At 42.7% G+C, this 20,113-nt stretch overlaps 1 protein-coding gene across 3 annotated transcripts in view; it reads right to left on the bottom strand.

Annotated features, from left to right (window-relative positions):
• Positions 1 to 20,113, bottom strand: part of PLEKHF1 (pleckstrin homology and FYVE domain containing 1) — a 50,609-nt gene that overhangs the window by 23,239 nt on the left and 7,257 nt on the right. Inside the window, exon 2 of one of the 3 annotated variants that reach the window (XM_069216739.1) lies at positions 18,668 to 18,822. The exons of the other annotated variants lie outside the window; for them this stretch is intronic. The gene's annotated coding sequence lies outside the window, so the exon portion shown is untranslated. The remainder of the gene's footprint in view (positions 1 to 18,667; positions 18,823 to 20,113) is intronic. 3 annotated transcript variants of the gene reach the window in all.

The raw sequence follows: 20,113 nt of genomic DNA, 5'->3' as shown, positions 1-20,113 counted from the left end.
AGCCTGACCCTCAATACCCTTGTTGTACTCAATTTTAACTTCCGAACAACCTGACGATCTGGAGAAACACAGGGATAAGTGGCAAACTTGATTAAATACTAGGGACACTAGCTTTTATGAATTCCTGGAGTAAAGTTATACTATATTGCTGTCATCCAGATTGGAGACGCAACATTATAAGAAAATCTTTGATTTATATTATACCCCATCTAAATTAGCTAAATGGGGAAGGATAGAGGGAACGACCTGTCCGAGATGTTGTGCATTTGGGTCAGATTTAACACATATATTTGCCACTTGCACAAGATTAGATGCACTGACGATTGAGATCATGAGATGTCTAAAGGAAGTAATGAAGCATGATATGAAACTCACCCCTTCTACCATCCTTTTAGGGGTAATAAAGGCACCAGGAACAGCAAAATACACCACCATTGATAAGAATAGAAACGGTCAGTATCACCTTAAGCTAGCTTCTGCATGGCTCGACCTGCAACCTCATCTTTTCTAAAATGGCTGGGACATTTCCTTTCCATGTATAATCCAGAGATTGCCTTGTATCAACAGAAGGGCAGAAAAGCCAAACACCAGGGGCAAGAAATTTGGGGTTTGCTTAAAGAATGGGTTAAGTCTCGGGACTCAGTAACTACTGAAACGATAGTGGACGTGGGATAAATAATTGGCATTTCAGGGTTAATGGTAGGATTACCTAGTACAATATGCACTTTCTTCTTTTTGCACTCACGCACTTATGCACAACCTGCCCCTTCTTTTGCTCTTCATACTTGTAGTTTTTTTTTAGAACATCTGGGGCTAAAACAGAATCAGCAAAACGTGCAAACTGAATTTTAAAGGGCCTTGTGAGTCAATCAGAATAGACAGTAGGAATGATAAATTAATGTAGTAACTAAAGAATACATGTCAATAAAGTATTGGGTGCTATATCTCATTTCATTGTAATTGATATATCATATCATTCTTTTTATTTTATTTTATGTAATGAATTGTTTCTCAAGCATTTAATATAAAGTCAACAACAACAAAAAGAAGGAAGCAAGACATCCCATCTCCTGAGTTTTTCATGGAGTCCTCCAATGATGCCTTTCAATGTCTGTTTAGATCTTTCAAGCAGCCTATTGGTCTGTGGATGGTATGGGGTCGTGAACTTATAAGCCACTCCACATTCCTGCCCCACATGTTTCAAGTATGCGGACATGAAGTTTGAACCCGTGTCTGATACAACCGCTTTAGGAAAGACAACCCCAATAAAAATACTCAGGAGGGACTTGGCCACTGACGGGGCAGTGATGGTCCTAAGAGGAATGGCCTCATGATAGCTAGTGGCATGACCCACTACCACTAGGATATGTTCCCTGAAGCTGTTTGAGGGTCAAGGGGGGCCAACAATGTCAACCCCTACCCTTTTGAAGGGCACCCCAACCACAGGTAGTGGAATTAAGAGGGCCTTCAGGTGGCCTCATGCCTTACCGCTGGCTTGGCAGGTGACACAGGACTGATAAAAGTCCTTCACCTCCTGGGACATCCCAGGCCAGTAAAAGTGATTAACTAGACTGCTCCGGGTTTTATTTTGGCCCGATTCCCAGTTAGGGGAACGTCATGGGCTAGAGAGAACAGAAAGTCTCTGTATTGTTGGGGCACTTTCAGCCTCCTTGTTGCACCAGGCTTGAGGTCTTTGGCCTCAGTGTACAGGAGTCCATTGTCCCAATAGACCCTGTGGGTACCACTGACACTACCCTTTTCTTCCTGTGCAGCTTGCTGCCTCAGACTTTCAAGAGTGGGACAGTTTTTTTTTGTCTCTGGCACAGATCCTCCCTAGTGAGTCCCCCTGGTCCCCAGAGTTCTGGGTGGTAAGGACCAAGCTCTGCAGGCTCAGTCTCCTCTGTGGCTAACAAATCTTCTTCCTGGGAAGAAAGGTTCTGACCTTGAATCTGTGTATAAGTTTACCCCCCTCCCTTTCTTCTGGCCTTTTCTCTTGGAGGGTTGGTCCAACACGCTGGAGTTTGCTCTGTGCCCTAGTTTTCATACGACCCCATTTTAGGATCCCAACCATGGCTGCATGAGTCCTCGGCTATACTTCAGCCCATGGAGAATTCTCCAAATCACTGCCAAGCAGACAGTCTACATTGGTGGATGGGGACATAGCCACCTCTTTCTGTCCAACTACTCCCCGCCAGTCACAAGACACCATTGCCATGGAATGGATCTTTGCGACATGGTCACTGATCTGAGTGGACCAGGTGCTAAGTCACCATGGGGATACTAGCCCCTGTATCCCTCAAGGCTTCTACCATGGTTCCATTAATCAAAGAGTGCTGCCTGTATTTTTGCATGTTAGTAGGCCAGGCAGCACAGGATAAGTCTACCCCTCCCTCGGTGACTAATGTTGCCTCTGTGGGTTCACTGACATGGTCAGGCCACAACATACCATCTGGAGATTTGCACATGCATTTACTGCACGTGGACTAGAGGCATTTTTCTTGCTTTACAGCTCGTGTCTCCAGTTTGGTGCCCTTTCATTTTACAATCATGGCACCAAGCCTTGTTGAGGGCAAAGTGTCTACCTTTGTACCCACCTTTAGACTGTGGACAGGAACTGATGTTGTTTCTCATTGTAACAGTTACTTAAAATATGATCTTACACAATTAAATTGTAACGCCCATCAAAACTGTGTTCCTTGTTACCTTCTAACCAGCCACCCAGCATTTTTACTGAAAAATCCATAAATTCTACTGAGGACTAACTCTGGGTTTATCGAGTCTCCCTGCATTTTATTCTGTATTCTTTAGTGGTAAGTCCAAAGCCATCAATCACTGTAGCCTTAATGAGGTCATAGGACTTAGCATCTGCCTCATTTAATGTGGGGAGTCGATCCCTGCATTTTCCTGAGAATAGTTTCCACAACAGAGAGAGTCCCAATGTTCCCTACTTACTTTCCTGGCCATGCAGGCTCTCTCAAAGGCAGAAAACCAATTGATGATATCATCACCTTCCAATAATGATTGGGTGGAGGGGGGGAGAAATGACTCCTTTGGGGATTTGCAGGTTAAAAGATTTCTCTTTCTCCCTAGTTACTTGTATGCTGCCACCAGAAGTCCAAAGCTCAACTCTTTTTTTTTTTTTTTTTTTAAATCGCTATTTCCAAAAGTTGAGCTTTTAAAGCCAGCCTTTTTTTCAACCTAGCCAGAGTCACATCCTCCTCTGAGGGGACTCCTATTCCCAAGACAGAGGATCCTACTTCCTCCTCCCACTCCTCTGCCTCTTGTGAGTGGTCTTGATTTTTTGTTTCTGAGGGTTCATCCTCATCCACTGAGTGTTCCGTCTCATATTCTGCCACAAGCCTCCTAAGAGGTTCTGTGGAAGCATGAGCACCAGCGTGAATTTGGTATCCTTTTCAGAGAGCCCTTAGTCTGGGGTACTTCATTCCCATCCAAGGGGTCAGACTACAGAGTCTGGTTCTCTGCATCAGATGTTTTTTTTCTCACTAAACTTGGGACCTTTTTAACTTTCGGAAAATCTTTTGCAAACATTTAAAAACATTGTCAAACGTTTTGAAAACATTTTTTAAGGCCTAACTATAGTAAAGACGTTTAATTCTAATCACTATTTCTTGAACCTAACCAGGGCTCTAGCAATACATTTTTACATTTCAAAATGCAAAATACAACTAGGCTAAAGACAATTTTTTAGCGTGACAAAGTGGTATCAGCAAATGCAGTCTTGTATTCCACTGCTGATAAACCAAATGTAGGAGGCTGGCTCTCTATATAGTGTACAAAAAAGATGTGCACAGAATCCAGGCAACCCAACCTTGGTATCCAGAAGTAAAAAGCAGACCACCTAATGCTCTGTTTTTGTGGTAGTGTGAGCAAGCAATTAGGAGTATCTTGGAGATGTGCTAAGCAGTTGTGGTACTCACAGTATCAATAAATGTGGACACACACTCGAAGAATAACTCGAGACCAACTTACAAAAATACTTCAGATTTTTAAAAAGCTTTTAAGACCAAGAACATCAATTTTATGGTAGGTACTTTTTTTTAGAAAATGTTCAGTTTTTGTGCATATTTACGCACCGTAGGAATTAATGGGAAAATCTTTCAAAAAGCATATCAAATTAAGCAATGCTCTCACAAGGGTCACCTTCTATTTTTAGGCTGAGGTCACCGAGATGTCCTGTGGGCCAGCCAGAGAAATGCAGGAGGTTCCTGGTTCAAGTGGGAGCAGCAGCTGAAAGTCTTGGAGCTGGTGCACAACAGAGAAGGGGATGGGGGCACTTGGAAACACTGCACAGATGGACTTAAAGGTACCTCCAGTGGGTCCCATTGAAGGGTGGAGATAACAATGGATTAGAGACCCCTACAGCACAGCTGGTTTGTCAATGCAGGGGCTAAGGAGGCCGGGTGCAGCGCAGATAGGTCAGCCAGGAGTCATGCATCTTGTAGTACTTGGGGCCTGGAGCAGATCACTTGGAGGGTAGATTGCAGGTCAGTGGGGCCACTCTGGGGGGTGGTACTTGGGTGTCCTGAAGTCCCTTAAATGGTGCTTGCTTCGGGGGCTTTTGGGCATCTGGAGAGGACTTTGCTTGTGTGTCTCTGATGTTGGGGGTCCAGTACCCAGGGTAATGGTATGTCTCAGACCCTGGAAGTTGAAGTGCCACCAAATTTAGCACAATGGTAAGATTTGTCCTCTGGGTCTGTTGTGTGGCTTTTGGTCAGGCTTTTGTGGGTCAGCAGCCGGTCAGTGAACTGGACTTTACTGGTTTCTTGCGTGCAGGACAGTGATACATTCACTCTGAGGGAGGTTCTTGGTGATTTTCAGAAGGCTGAAGGTGCTCTGGGGTTTAGTAGAGTCCTTCAGGTTTCCAGGAGACACCTCAGTGGCAACTGTTGAGTCCTTGGAGCAGCAGGCAGGGTTTCAGGCCTTTTTCTTTCTTTCTGTTCTCATGCCTTGGGTCTTCTTTGTTCATGATCTTTTGTCCGTCTAATCTGATTTGTTGGTCTAGAGATGCCCACTCAAAACTGCATTTAGGTGGTTTTAGGGGAGTACCTAGTAAAGGCCAATAGGCCACCTTCCTTAGGGTTGCTACAACCACTTAGTGACCAATTCCTGTGGGAAGGGGTCACATGCCTAACATGACTGGCTATTTTCCTGCCATCCAAGATGTAGGAAAATGAGGGATGGCCACTGGGGATGGCCACTCCTGTCCTTGCTTGCTTTCCAGACAGTTTTCCTGCCAAAATTGGGGGTAAAACCATTGGGCGGCAATCTACTACTCACAGCAGAGGAGGAGGTCAGATTTCAAAGGTGGTAAAGCCTTTAAAGCGGACTACCTGTGCAGGGTGCCTGCCTGGGGAGAAGGTGTAACACCACGCAGGAAAGGCTTTGTGATCTGGTTCCTCAGAGCAAAAGGCTCTCACCCCAGGATTCCAGAAATGTGTCTAGTGATGGCAGGCTGGTTAAGACCAGTCAGCAACCATGCAAGGACTGTTAGGTTTTGCAGGGGCACCTCTAATGTGCCCTTTGGGTACATTTTATAATACATCCAACACTGGCATCAGTGTGAGTTTATTATTCTGAGTTGTTTGATATCAAACAACCCAGGGTTCAGAGATGCCATCATGTAGCTAGGGAACTCACAATGACCAGTGTCCAGCATATGCATTTGCTATGGCTCCCCTGAGCACTAACTATGACTGAAGATTTAGCAAAGGTACAGTAGGGATATATTTGCTCATGCACTCACATGCCCTCACATGCATTATAGTGCACCCTGCCTTAGGGCTGTAAGACCTACCAGAGGGGCGACTTACCTATACTCCATGCAGTGTTAGTGGGCATGGCACTCTGGGTGAGTGCCATGTCGAGTTTGCAACTTTGGATTCGACTTGTCATGCAATTGCAATGGCAGTCTGCATGAGGCTGGTCTGGTGTGGGGCCTTTCAGAAGGGCACAATTGGTGATGTAGCTCTGAGGGGCCCATGCCCTAGGTACCACGGGCACCATTTACTAGGAACTTACAAAAAGAAGTGCCAAACATAGTACAGTTTGGGGGAAATAGATCTGGCCCTGGAACCTGTTAAACAGAGGCCCAGGGCACTTACAGTTTGAAACCACATCCAGGAAAAAAGTGGGGGCTACCCTGTCAAAAGAAGCTCCTTCTCACATGACCAAGCACTCAAAATTGCTCAAAGGGGTGGTAAAAAAAAACCATATAAAGCTTCTATCAATAAAGTCTAGAACAATACAAACACAGACATATGATATGAATACTCATCCGCTTGATTTAAAAAAAATATATATATATATATATAAATAAGAAAAAAGTTCTCTTTATTTGTATTCTTCTTCAAAAATGTTCTCTCACTGTGTCAAACATGTTTCGGTCCCCCTGGGACTTCTTCAGGGCTACAAAGCATGATATGTACAACATTTTTAAATTGCTTTCATACTGCAATTCATAAGTTTCAGGTAATCAACCGGTCTTGGTCTCTCAATACATGCATGCGCCGCTCCTTTAGAGCGCCATAAGTGCCATCTTGTAATGTCATAATGTGCACCCAGCAACCAACTATTTGTCAATATATGTCCAGTATGATCTCTTTTTAGAACGCCTATTGTGTCCAGTGATGATTCCAATATTCTTAAGCATGCAGTTTGCCGCATTATAAAGATCTGTGACACATTAGGTATAGTGGCACCCATAAGTCAACATACGAGATCAACTCCTCCCATCAAAGGAAGTGACACCATCTTAGAATTCCCAAATAAATCGTTTCCCACTCATTACACAAATTCACATTGTGTAAAAGTTCAAACTTGTCCGATGTCCTCAAAAGGGAGCCCCCTCATGCACCACTCATTTTGTGCACCAAAAGCGCTATCTTGTAATGTCACAACATACATCCAGTATGCAAATACCTCCTATCATAATATTCCAGCATTCTAAAATTCCCAAGTCCACAGCTTCACCCCACTGTATAGCTCTATAACACATTAGGTACAGTGGCACAAGAACATCAACATTCGAGGTTGGCCCCTCTCCATCACACAAGGGGACGCCATCCTAGAACTCCCAAATTAACTTGTCTCTGATGTCCTGAACAGTGTACCTCTAGCATTTCCAATTTTTTTGTAATCCCAAAAAATATTGTCCTTAACTTAATATAAGGGTGAAACGATACATCAAAGTCAATTCTCTGCACCATCTCGTACTGCCAGGCCATCACTTAGTCATATACAAACGTAGTCAGCATCTTAACATTTCCAAAAACGCATTCATTAGTAAAAATACAAACCAAGTAAGTATCCTAATAGTATAAATACTCATCGTAAACATGTATGTAACTCAAAATAAGGGTTCTACATTTCATGGTCATAAAACTCCTTTTAGACTCCTCAATTAATCGTATATCTGATGAGTTCATAAAAGACATCCAAAATGAATCAAAGCAATACAAGCCCACTTACAATAGTTCACTCTCCCCATTATCAATAACTCATTGTTTATACTGTCATTAAATTGCACACCTCCATATGGTATCTGACAAAGGATATGCCACTCACAAGGCATAGTCATTGTGTACACAACAGGAATACTACACATAATGATCCTCCATAGGTTTCTGACTTGACATTAATCTTAAAGGAAATTATGGAATTCACTGTTGATATTCAACCCAATTATCAATGACCTCAGTCAAAAGACCCACCTTGATTCTGCTAGCTTTAATGCCGACTCACCTCCCACCCCCCTATTTTTGAACCTGGAAAGAGTATTTAGTGCAAATGTCAGATTTACACAAACCACAACATACAACCACTAGAGAGGTCTTGGCGTACAGGCCACTGTGTCACCAACCTCTAGTTAAATTATTCTTCATCCTGGAGAAAGGTGTGAGCACAGAGGTAAGTCTATTAATGTCTACTGCACTAAGCAGTCGCTCTAGAAAAAGGTCCTAGTGAACAGATGAATTTATTACAATCGACTACTACAGTCATTCATCACAAGGTGGGAGGTCTAAGGAAACTGCTCAGTAGGTCATAAAACAGAACTATACTCAGGCATCACTGTAAAGTCTCAGTGAACAACTTAGACTGTTGCAAACCACTACCATACATATACATCAGCCGAGAAGACATGTCAGTCTAGAGGCTAGTTCACTAATAAATCGTATACCTATTTAAAAAACTGCAACATAGTTGAGATGCCATATCTTAGAAATAGTATCACTCAGTAGTACAGAGATTAGTAATTTAAATTATGCAGTGGCTTAGTGTATATCTTTAAGTCTCAGAAACCTTTACGAAACACTTACACTCAATGGATGATGTCAGTGATGTTACTGACCATGTCATGAGTGATGTAATATAGGAGGCCATAAGCAGTGCACTGTGGGGACGAATGTTATATCTAGCTCAGGTAACTGCTGAATTTCTATTGTTTTGTTTATGTAAAATCTGAGCCTAACTATAACGTCCCTGTAACCTTTGTTTTTTTTCCAGCAAATATGTATCTATACACACACATACACAAGGGCCTTACACTGGCTTTTCTTGAGCAACAGACTTGTCAGAAGGGAACAGAGAAACACTGCCCTGTTCCTCTGTGAATGATTTTTCAGCCCTCCCCTTTTAAACCTCCTACTCCTAACTTTCCTTTAACTAATTTTAAGTACATTAATTCCCACCCCATGAGCAACGTCAAATGTTGTTGCTTTCCATACCATGGAGAAACGTTTGGTACTTGAGTAGGAGCAATCTGGTGCAATCTGGTGGTGGCGCTCTCAATCCTGCAAGGCATTGCGGGAAGAGGCACCAAATGAAAATACATGGGGGAATGATTACTGATTTTTAGCACATCCCAGCAGAGCAAGCAAAGTTGGTGCACTGTCAGTGGGAATGATAAAAGCAGCGCATATCAACAAAGGTGTCTGCTGTTTTTTCTCCCTCATCATTGGCAAACCTTTGGCTGCCATTCACTAACGCAGACACAGTTACACTATAGTGCAAGAATTTGTGCTTTCTGTCAAGCTTATGTTTTTTTTTAAATAGGGGGGGGGACTCTTCCAGTACAAAAACTATGCATTAATTCTTCCCCTACTTTGTAGTGTGCTGTACAGTGCAGCAGACGTGCAAAGTTTGGGAAGTTTTGAAAAAAAAAACTCAATGTGGCATAAGATTGTGGCGCAAATCCCTGTCTATAGATGACAGTAGAAATGGATTTCCGTTCAAACCCACGGATAGTTTCATGGGAACATCCACGCACAGAACCCTCTCCGACGCAAAGTTGCACGTATCACCACTTTGATTTCTTTAGACAGCTTTGCACCACAAGTAATGATTTACGTTGGAAAGCAAATCCCAACACAACATTTTGCGGTGGGTTTCTATTACGTTTCTGGCGGAAATGCAGCACAAAGTGTTGATAAATTTCCCCCAAGGTTTGAAAATGGAAGCGAGTTGCTTCTGCGTCATTTGGATCCGCCAAATGCATAGGATTTGTGCTCTACTTCATTCTCCTGCAGCATCGTAACCTTTCATATCTTTCACTGATAATAATTACGAACCTTACTAGATATCCATGGTCCAGAACTTCACGATTCGGACTGTTGGTCTGAAACTGATCGTTTAAGGACCTTGTCTGCGTCCAAGAGTTTCTCAAATATACCACAAAGGAATGATGGTAGAAAAAGGAAATCAGTTGGGTCTGCTAAGCAGGATGAGGTGGCCGTTTATTAAAACTACTAGAACCGGGTTATCCACAAAGTACACAATTACCAAAGACGAGCCGACGTCGTCGGGTGATAGAGACTCCTTCACAGAGAGGCTTCACGTTCGCACAGCCTCGATATCGCAATGTTCAAACAAACACTCTAGCAAGTAAACAAGCACGTGCTCTGAAAACCAATACGAGTCGTGAAAAAAAAGAAAAAACATACAATGTCAAGTAAGTGGCTGGCACAGTAGTCTCTGCCTTCAAAGACGGGTTCTGCAACGAAACGCAGAATTTCACAATAAAAGCCACAGCTCCCACAGGTCGGGGATGCAGTGAAATAAGGTCAGTAAATATGGTTTGCAACAAAGCAGTTGGACTGTGTCTCCCACGTACGTCAACCCGTTCCTGTGCAGCCGCGCTACAGAGGGCCCGCGCTCACAAGGATCCAATTGTTCCTGGCGGAATTTCCTTAATTCCTGCCATATGGGTGCATTGTGCTCAACAATAATCGCCATTGATGCCTGTAAAATCTGCGTACGTCTTACTGTTTTCCCACATGCCAAACTGCCCGCCGGGGATAACAAAAAGAGCAAAGTACTGACAAAGCAAACAAGCATTGGCAAAGCCACCGTTTCTAGCCAGGGCAAGTCAGGCAATTTAAAAAAAAACATTTATTGCAAGCCGATGCAATAAAAATAAACAAATAAAATAAATGCTGATTAATCGTGGCGGCCACGTTCTTGCCGTAAACAGGATAATTAACCAACCACATATAATTTTATGAGAACAGTCTTGCTGGTTTCTAGAATGCAGAGGTATTTACAACAGTCATACGAGCCCTCATCTTTAATGCACATCAATTAAAAAATTGCAGCTGAGCAGACCAAAGGGTAAACAGGGCTTATCCCAAAAAACTCTTTATAAGTATAAATGTATCATTTTTAGTTGACTGCATGAATCTCGCAGAACAGCTAGAGCTGCTAGGCCACACCTAATTTTTTTTTACTAGAGGTTCATATTGTCATTCTCTCAAGTAAGGCAGGGTGGGGTTAATGAGACAGGACAAGTCGACAAGTGAGGCGATGATGGCTGCCACTATTAGAAAGCTGCTTCAGCAAAATTTGGGAACAACATGTCAAAAACGAATCTAACTATAGGAGAGGGGAAAAAATAATGTTAGGGCTCACAAGCTGAAAAAAAAAATATTTTTTTTGTTAGAGTACCTCAACTATGAAGGCCAGGCGGCAACACAAGGTGCGGTGCAAATGTGGGACTATAAATTAAAACATGATAACCCTGCCTAGGTTCTTATAGCATTGAAATGTCTCCAAAATGAACGGTAAGATGAAATTAAGGTGATTCCCAAGAAGACACAAGCTATCATGAAGCTCACAGTGGGTGCGATGGTGGCTGTGCAGTGGAAGACAGCACATCCATTTACAAAGACATGGGACAGTAAACGTAAATATGAAAAGGACGAGTTTATGGATGCTTGAGGTGCTTTGTGAAGGTCGATAAACGGCCTTCACAAGAGCTGGACTGAAAGTGAGAGCAATTCTCACCTTTCAGTTCTTGAGCTTCTATAGTTAAATTCATATACATTCAATTAGAATGGCACCGTTTGCATGTACATATGGCATTCTACATGTTCCCATGAGCTGGATAAAGTACATATTTCTACCTGTCCACCAAAGGCTTATCAATAGTGTAGGGACTTCCCATACCCATACAGGGAAGCGTGTTTGAAATAATTTTGCCCTGCAATAATTTGAGGGTTTTCTGATAACCATGTATGTGAGTGAAACTGCAGAGGTGCATTTTGGATCTGACTGCATGAGAATGCGGCAAGTAACAAACATTCCTAATATTCAAGCAATGTGAATTTTGCCCAAACAACAATGGATGCTTGCCACTCACTAGCACCGAGACACCAGTTGAGAGGTTTTGTACTTATTTACTTTTACAAAGTGGTAACTGTGCAACCACACAGTACAGTATACTAGAATGAAGAATGTCTAGAATGAAGAATTTATGTCATTCTGTTTAAGTAAATAAGTCTCGTAACGGGCGTCAGTGCCTGTTAGCATGCATGCATAATGTCTCTGTGGATGGGAAAACTGGCTAAACTATCCCAGCTACACCAACACAAGTTCAGTGAATCCATATGTGGGTTCCTCCTCCACCATATCCTGTACACTGAAGAAGGGGTGCTAGCTTAATTCTGGAATGTTTCATTGCTGGAACGTCACTTTATGATTTAGCCCCCTTCATGGTGCTTTCACTCAAGTCGCTTTTCAGGCTCTACCGGTTTCCCTTGTATTTTTCTTTCTGCACCTGAAGCACCACAAAGAGCTACTGTCACTATATTTATCTTTAGATGTGCAGCCAAGAGAGATTTTGTGTCATGAGAGGATTTTTCTGTATAGTTTACTCATTCCTTTGGTGTTTGCTTTTCACGACGTTCTGTAGCACATGGGCCCTGCAGCAAAGAGATTAAAAAACGTTTGTGGGCACAAATCTGTTGAGACATATTTTCAAGTTGAGGTATCTATGGCTAGCTGAAAGGTTGGCCAACACAGGCCCCCTGACCTGTTCCACCCCCGACCAAGCACAACCGCCACCAGGATTCTTGCTTCGCAAAAACAAAACCTATTTATCTGATGGAAGTGGGAAACTAACTATGGTTTTATTTAATTACATAAAAAAAAGTAGTATCTGAAGTAGGCTGAACCAAAGCAACCAATGCCGAAGAATGCTCACTGAAAGCAACCAATGGCTGAAGGGGACAGCACCAAAGTCCCTCTCTGTTGGATGTTCATGACATAAGGTCTTTGGCTGTGCCATATCTAATAGGGTCGTCAAATGTCACTACTGTAAAAACAGTGCACATCAGATATTTTGTATCATTATTTCAGAGTGCCCCTACTCTTAGTCCATCATGGTTCCCTAGAACATGCAAGCGATTCCATTAGGAATGTGCAGCTCCACTTTAACAAATATTTTCTGAGGATTCTCATTGCCATTCAATGAAGTACTTCAACAAACAGGTACTGACACCACTAGGTTATAGTGATCTCCAAAATTATGTGGACAGTTCCCAGAGTAGACATTTTACAAAAATGTATCTGACAATTCTTGCCCCGTACTTGACTCTTTTCAATGACAAAGCAAAGGATGTATATTGGTCTTGCTCTGCACCCTGTTAAGGTTCTACCGAAATCAGTTAAGAACCCCACCATGTGCTTATCTTAACACACTTAGTCAGTGAAGAACTGAGACATAAAAGTACTGTCCAAAGTCATAGCGAATACAGGGAGTGCAGAATTATTAGGCAAGTTGTATTTTTGAGGATTAATTTTATTATTGAACAACAACCATGTTCTCAATGAACCCAAAAAACTCATTAATATCAAAGCTGAATATTTTTGGAAGTAGTTTTTAGTTTGTTTTTAGTTTTAGCTATGTTAGGGGGATATCTGTGTGTGCAGGTGACTATTACTGTGCATAATTATTAGGCAACTCAACAAAAAAAAATATATACCCATTTCAATTATTTCTTATTACCAGTGAAACCAATATAACATCTCAACATTCACAAATATACATTTCTGACATTCAAAAACAAAACAAAAATAAATCAGTGACCAATATAGCCACCTTTCTTTGCAAGGACACTCAAAAGCCTGCCATCCATGGATTCTGTCAGTGTTTTGATCTGTTCACCATCAACATTGCGTGCAGCAGCAACCACAGCCTCCCAGACACTGTTCAGAGAGGTGTACTGTTTTCCCTCCTTGTAAATCTCACATTTGATGATGGACCACAGGTTCTCAATGGGGTTCAGATCAGGTGAACAAGGAGGCCATGTCATTAGATTTCCTTCTTTTATACCCTTTCTTGCCAGCCACGCTGTGGAGTACTTGGACGCGTGTGATGGAGCATTGTCCTGCATGAAAATCATGTTTTTCTTGAAGGATGCAGACTTCTTCCTGTACCACTGCTTGAAGAAGGTGTCTTCCAGGAACTGGCAGTAGGACTGGGAGTTGAGCTTGACTCCATCCTCAACCCGAAAAGGCCCCACAAGCTCATCTTTGATGATACCAGCCCAAACCAGTACTCCACCTCCACCTTGCTGGCGTCTGAGTCGGACTGGAGCTCTCTGCCCTTTACCAATCCAGCCACGGGCCCATCCATCTGGCCCATCAAGACTCACTCTCATTTCATCAGTCCATAAAACCTTAGAAAAATCAGTCTTGAGATATTTCTTGGCCCAGTCTTGACGTTTCAGCTTGTGTGTCTTGTTCAGTGGTGGTCGTCTTTCAGCCTTTCTTACCTTGGCCATGTCTCTGAGTATTGCACACCTTGTGCTTTTGGGCACTCCAGTGATGTTGCAACTGTGAAATATGGCCAAACTGGTGGCAAGTGGCATTGTGCCAGCTGCACGCTTGACTTTTCTCAGTTCATGGGCAGTTATTTTGCGCCTTGGTTTTTCCACACGCTTCTTGCGACCCTGTTGACTATTTTGAATGAAACGCTTGATTGTTCGATGATCACGCTTCAGAAGCTTTGCAATTTTAAGAGTGCTGCATCCCTCTGCAAGATATCTCACTATTTTTGACTTTTCTGAGCCTGTCAAGTCCTTCTTTTGACCCATTTTGCCAAAGGAAAGGAAGTTGCCTAATAATTATGCACACCTGATATAGGGTGTTGATGTCATTAGACCACACCCCTTCTCATTACAGAGATGCACATCACCTAATATGCTTAATTGGTAGTAGGCTTTCGAGCCTATACAGCTTGGAGTAAGACAACATGCATAAAGAGGATGATGTGGTCAAAATACTCATTTGCCTAATAATTCTGCACTCCCTGTATGCCTGTGAGAGGGGGCCGGGGTGTACACAATCACAGACCAGGGAAAGGGCAAACAAAGTGCAGATCCCAAGGCAATGGCAAATGAAGGCACTGGACTATATGAGCCTGGACAAATGAACTGAGTCATGGTTATTGTTGGTAGGTGGTTTATTAGTAGGTGCAGGTAGGTACATAAAACTAGTAACCACAATCACAAATAAGGTCCAATCAAGCCTTAGTAAATTAATCCTTGCTCAACGGTAGACTTAACTTAGGAGACAGGTGTGTAAAGCATTTAATATCACCAAAACAGTAAATAAGACCTTACACTACAAATCCAACATCAATTTATAAAAATGGGGAATATTTATATCTTTAAATAAATGACACCAAAAGAACAAAAATCCAAAGTAAGGGACCGAAGATAGAAATGTTTAAAGATTACATTAAAAAAAATGCTTTCTAGTGCCTAAAAGTGAAAAGCTCCAACTGCGCCTATCTGGTCGTGCTGCACTGGGACAAAGTCAAAGTTTCAGGCCCACTGCAATGGAGCGCAGGTCGGCTACAATGAGCAGTAGGGCCCGGGCAAGTTTTTACCTTCTGACAGTCACTTTAATGGATCTTTTTCTCTCTACCTCGAGAGAGCGGGTCCTCTGAGGTAGACTTCGGTTCAACAATGCCAACCTGCTTAAGCTGGATGCCTTGATGATTCCTGAAGGCCTTTGTTATTGACGTCAAAGAGCTTTGGAGCTTTCAGTGGGGAAAACCTGCACAGTCAGGCTAAGTCACAATTTGATGTCGCCAGCTTGATACTGGTCATCGATGCAGATCTGTATTTGGAGCTTTTTCACAAAAGTTCACCATAATTTTCAAAACTTTCAGTTCTTCTCTTAAGGTTTTTTGATGCAGGAAAGTGGTCCACAGCATGAGCCAATGATTCAGAAGCTCTAGTTTGCCTTTTTGGGCTTAGGACTACAACTCTCACAGTGCATCTGGTCAGTGAAAGTAAAATCCAGGTGAAGTTGGTCAGCTGAAGTTGTCCTTGTTGACGTTACAAGTAGCTCTTCCAGCACTTTTCTACCTGTTGTTGCAGGGAGTCCACTCCTTTAAAACTTTAAGCCAGACAAAGTCCTTTTGTTGTGAAGCCTTGTGAGTGCGGCAGGTGCATGCTTTGGGAGTGCAGTCCTCTCTTGTGCAGTCTAAGGATCCAGCAGGGCAGTCCTCCTTCTTCAGATATTTCCAGGCAGATCTGAGGTGCAGTGCAGCTGTCCTATATTTATTCCATATTCTGTGCAGGCAAGAGGGATTCACCCCCCAACCAATGAGGTTCAAGCTGCCACCCTCTGTGATGACCACTTCCTGAGAAATGTGGCAGATTTCTGTCCTAGAATGCCCATATCCACAAAAATGTAAAATGGACACAATCTCTTCTTGGAGTTCGGATTTTGCTAATCCAACTCAAAGATATGGCTAACTTTTCCCTACACTCCCATTCCAGCCCCTCTCCTGATCTAGTTAGAGAGGCTCCCATCTGGCTGGGATAGAGGTGGTGGGGGTGGGCCTAGTTCCTGTACCATCTGCGCTTTTCCCTTTGAAGACCAGTTTGGCTGCCCAGACCCCTTCCTGTCCTGGTAGATCACCCACCACATGTCTTGATTGTTTTAGGCGCAGGCATCTTCACACCTAATCAGGGAGTAGCTTGGCTCAGGCTGTCCAATAAGAAGATGCTGTTTTTAGGTAACTTCAGGTAAGCTAGTTCTAAAACTACTTTCATGCAATAATTATAATAAATCTGACTTCGTTAAGGTGTTGGATTTATTGTAACTATTATTTTGATACTTTAAATTTCCGATTTAGGTCATTCCTTTCAAAAGTTACTTTATTCAACTTTAATAAAGCCTTCTCATATTCGCCTATTAAGCTAGCAGCATTACAATTGAGGAGGGGGTGGGCAAAGTTGGCAGCTTTTCCCCTCAATTGAACATAAATATTTGATAATGTCCCTGCTTTCTAGAAAAGGCATCCTACCCATGGGGCTCCTAGGGCAGACCGTAGGGGTGACATATGTAATAAAAATGTAGTTTTAGATGTTGGAGGTACTTTTGATTCCAAAGTCGAATTTGGACATAGTTTTATTTTAAAACCAGCCTGCAAGGCAGCGCTGGCTTTCAAATGACAGCAGACAACACAGCAGTGCACAAGTACATTAAATCCACTGGGGTCTCCAAACCTACATGCCCTACCATATACTAGGGACTTACAGGTAGGATGCCTGAACCAATTGTAACTACGCCAATTACCAAATACTTTTTAAAAGAAGCACTGGCTCTCGGCCTGGTTAGCCGAGCCCAGGGCACAATCACACTCGGTAACTATCAGTATCGGTCAAACAATGGGGATGACCAGGGCAAAAAGGATGACTCTCACAGTTATGATGGATACAGACTTGATAGACAAAATAATAAATAAGTGCTGACTACCACAGTTTGTGCCACTTCTGAGCGCTGCAGATAACTGTCGTTACTATTACCCAAGTTAATGCCACTAAATGTATTATCGAGAATGACAGCCTGGTCAAGATTAAAACTTGTGACCTGCTGATCATATAAATTTAGGTAGAAGCACTTGTGACTTGAGACATTTTGTGATTGATCCAACAGATATTTAACGAGCAAATGATAGCAGTATACAATGCTAGTAGAAAAGGCACTGGTTTCATGTTAAACATGAAATTAGTTAAGGTGTGAACTATTTCCCCCACTTTTGCACTTAGTGTGCTTATAGGTCCACAAGATAGCTTGGTAGATGTGTTTCAGGGGGATGCCCTCCTTACGGTCGGAGACCTTGGAAGCTCTGTAGCAAAATGAATTAGAATGATTCAAGAATTTCAACTAACAGCTTGTCTCAAAGAGAAATGGGTGAGGTGTGATATCCTTAAGCTATTCGAGACCAAGAAGAAGTGTAATGTTGACACAAAACGTAGCTTAGCACAGGAGGAAAAGAGGATGACTTTGCAGGACTAAATACTACCGGGAGGACTGTCCTTCCTCAAACAAGTGGGATAATTCAGTTGTGCAGGAGCCCGACAATAACACCTCCTCACTAAATAAGAGGTATGTGTGGAACTTCTAGGAATGTTCTGCAATGCTCCCTCCTGCCTGTAGATGTTGGGGAGGACTGTGATGGTGTGGAAGGCTTCTCTTTTACTGATGGTGGAGCCAGCACAATCCAATTTTTCTTGAATGTCTCAGCAACAGCTGCCAACCAAGAGGGCGTGGTCAGCTTCATGGCCACAGAATTCCCTTCATCATTCCCCAAAGTGTCAGTATCAGCAATCTGGTGTGATGACTGCTAGCAAGGAGTGCAAACAGCCTAAAAGGGGAGTATCCTATAACCCATGCCTGCTTAGGATACTATCCAAAACACATTCACAACAGTTAGCAGGCAAGGGACGAATTCAATCCTAATTTCTAATAACCAATATTAACTCTTGGTTACAGGGGGTAACTTATTTGCCCTTATTTATTTAATCAATTCACAGCAATGCGGCATCAGACTCATTGGAGAGAAATCTGTCTCTATCTCTATACACAAGTCTACATACAAATATTGACATCTGACATATAAAACATAAATACATTACAGTAAGGAGAGACCCCCGTATAATGGGACTACAGTGAGGTCAGCTCTTTGTTAAGGTCATTTCAGTAAGTAAAAGTCCATGTTCAACATCACTAGAGCAAAGACAGCTCAAGGCTGAGGTCACAACAGTGGCCTCTGCTTTTATAGCAGTGAAGGGGGCTCCATCTGCTGTGTGGCAGAGTCCTTCCTTCTGGCCATAAACGTGATCCATAAATGCCAACCTGATTTACTAGGCTCATAATTCAGACGTGCACAAATGACATGTGGACAAATGCTTTCACAAGTTTTTAATGGGGAAGTGAGTTCAGCCTACAGAGCAGTTTTGTTCACAACAGTGAAAGGATGTTAGCTGTATACACTATGACTTAGGGTGCTTAAAGGCTTCTAAAGAAGCTGGGTGCTCAAATGACTAAACAAATTAGGATACTGGCATACCTTTCAGTGCTGCTGATTCCAGGTTCTTCAAGCTTCGTCACACTTGAATGATTGACAGTGTACACTGATATGCTTTTATACTGGGGTATTCTGCCCTTGTCATACTCTTGGCTGCTATGTGATCCCGCTTTGGTAGTTGGTAATGAGCTTGTCAACTAAAAGTAGGGAAATAAGCTGGTGAAGATTCTCATGCTGGTCAGTCTACTACAAGTAAATCTACACATATGTTGGCAGTCAGCATCATGTTCCATTAGCAAAGAAAGCACCAGTCGTTCTGTCACTGCACTATGGGTACCTCCCTACGCCCGGTCACTGCAGAAATGGCAACACCCCCAAATTCTGCAACAAGGCCACACTGGCAAATTCCTCAAAGGTGCTGATCTCACCCCGGACCCATCACGTTTTTGAACACTTTGGACTCGGCACGGCTGACATTCCAACCTGTTTGTTGGTTCCTTGGGAGTACCATTTGCACTTGTTCCAACACAACTGTCTGTGCTCCTTCTAACACGCTACAACTATGGAAGTAAAGCCATTTACAATAAGAGTACTACGCAACAAATCATGTTGATAGTGTGTTAGTATTTTTGTGAGTGTTTTGGCTTGTAGTGTCACTTCTATTGTAGAGGCATTGAAGTTCACCACTTTAACTATGCCACCACTCTTTATAGGAACGAGCCAACTGCAAATCAGACCTGTCCCTCTTCAGTAGGAACTGCCCAGCGCAGGCTGCCAGCCCAGTCCCCTCTAGGCAGGACACAAGCAACCTCAAACCTGCTTCAGCCTCCTCGGGCTTCACCTGCGAGGTTCATCTTAAAGTCTGTGGCACAGCAAGCGTGACACAAAGACGAAGGATGACTTCTTTTAAAAGTCTCAGACGCTGCAAATGCTTTGGGACACATTTCAGTCGTTGTTTGCCAATTAAGAGCCAGATGTAGCAAAGGGTTTTACCCATTCTGTGTCTATGGGAAAATGTGTTTGTACATATGGCCCTAAGTTACTAAAGACAGGGGCTAGCAGCTAGGATTAATTAAAGAATTCTACTCATCATTTGTTGTATTTCTCAGTTCTCTGAATGCTGTTTCTTTTGCAATTTCACAGCACTAATACCAGTTCCTGGTGTGAAGGAAGGAGAACGCCAAGGCATAACTACTAATAGGCTGGAATCAACCTTCTTGCACTGACAACCAGAGATATCTTATTTCAGTTAGGAAAAATAAAGAAAATCAAAACCGAAAAATCCGAAGTAAGCAAAAAAATGGTTAAACAAAAATACAGAACATGAACATACTATAAACAGTGTTACCTCAAAAACTCAGCAAACAAGATTCACAAAGTTTGAACATTAAACCATCTCAAGGCAATACATGTATGCGTCACTGTGCAACTGTGTTACTTTGCCTCAAACAGGCTCCACTGTGGGCTCCCTGCCTGGATCAGGGCATT

The sequence above is a fragment of the Pleurodeles waltl genome, chromosome 12 (genome assembly GCF_031143425.1).
Source record: "Pleurodeles waltl isolate 20211129_DDA chromosome 12, aPleWal1.hap1.20221129, whole genome shotgun sequence".
Lineage (NCBI taxonomy): Eukaryota > Metazoa > Chordata > Amphibia > Caudata > Salamandridae > Pleurodeles > Pleurodeles waltl.
This window is presented reverse-complemented; position numbering and strand designations above follow the sequence as displayed.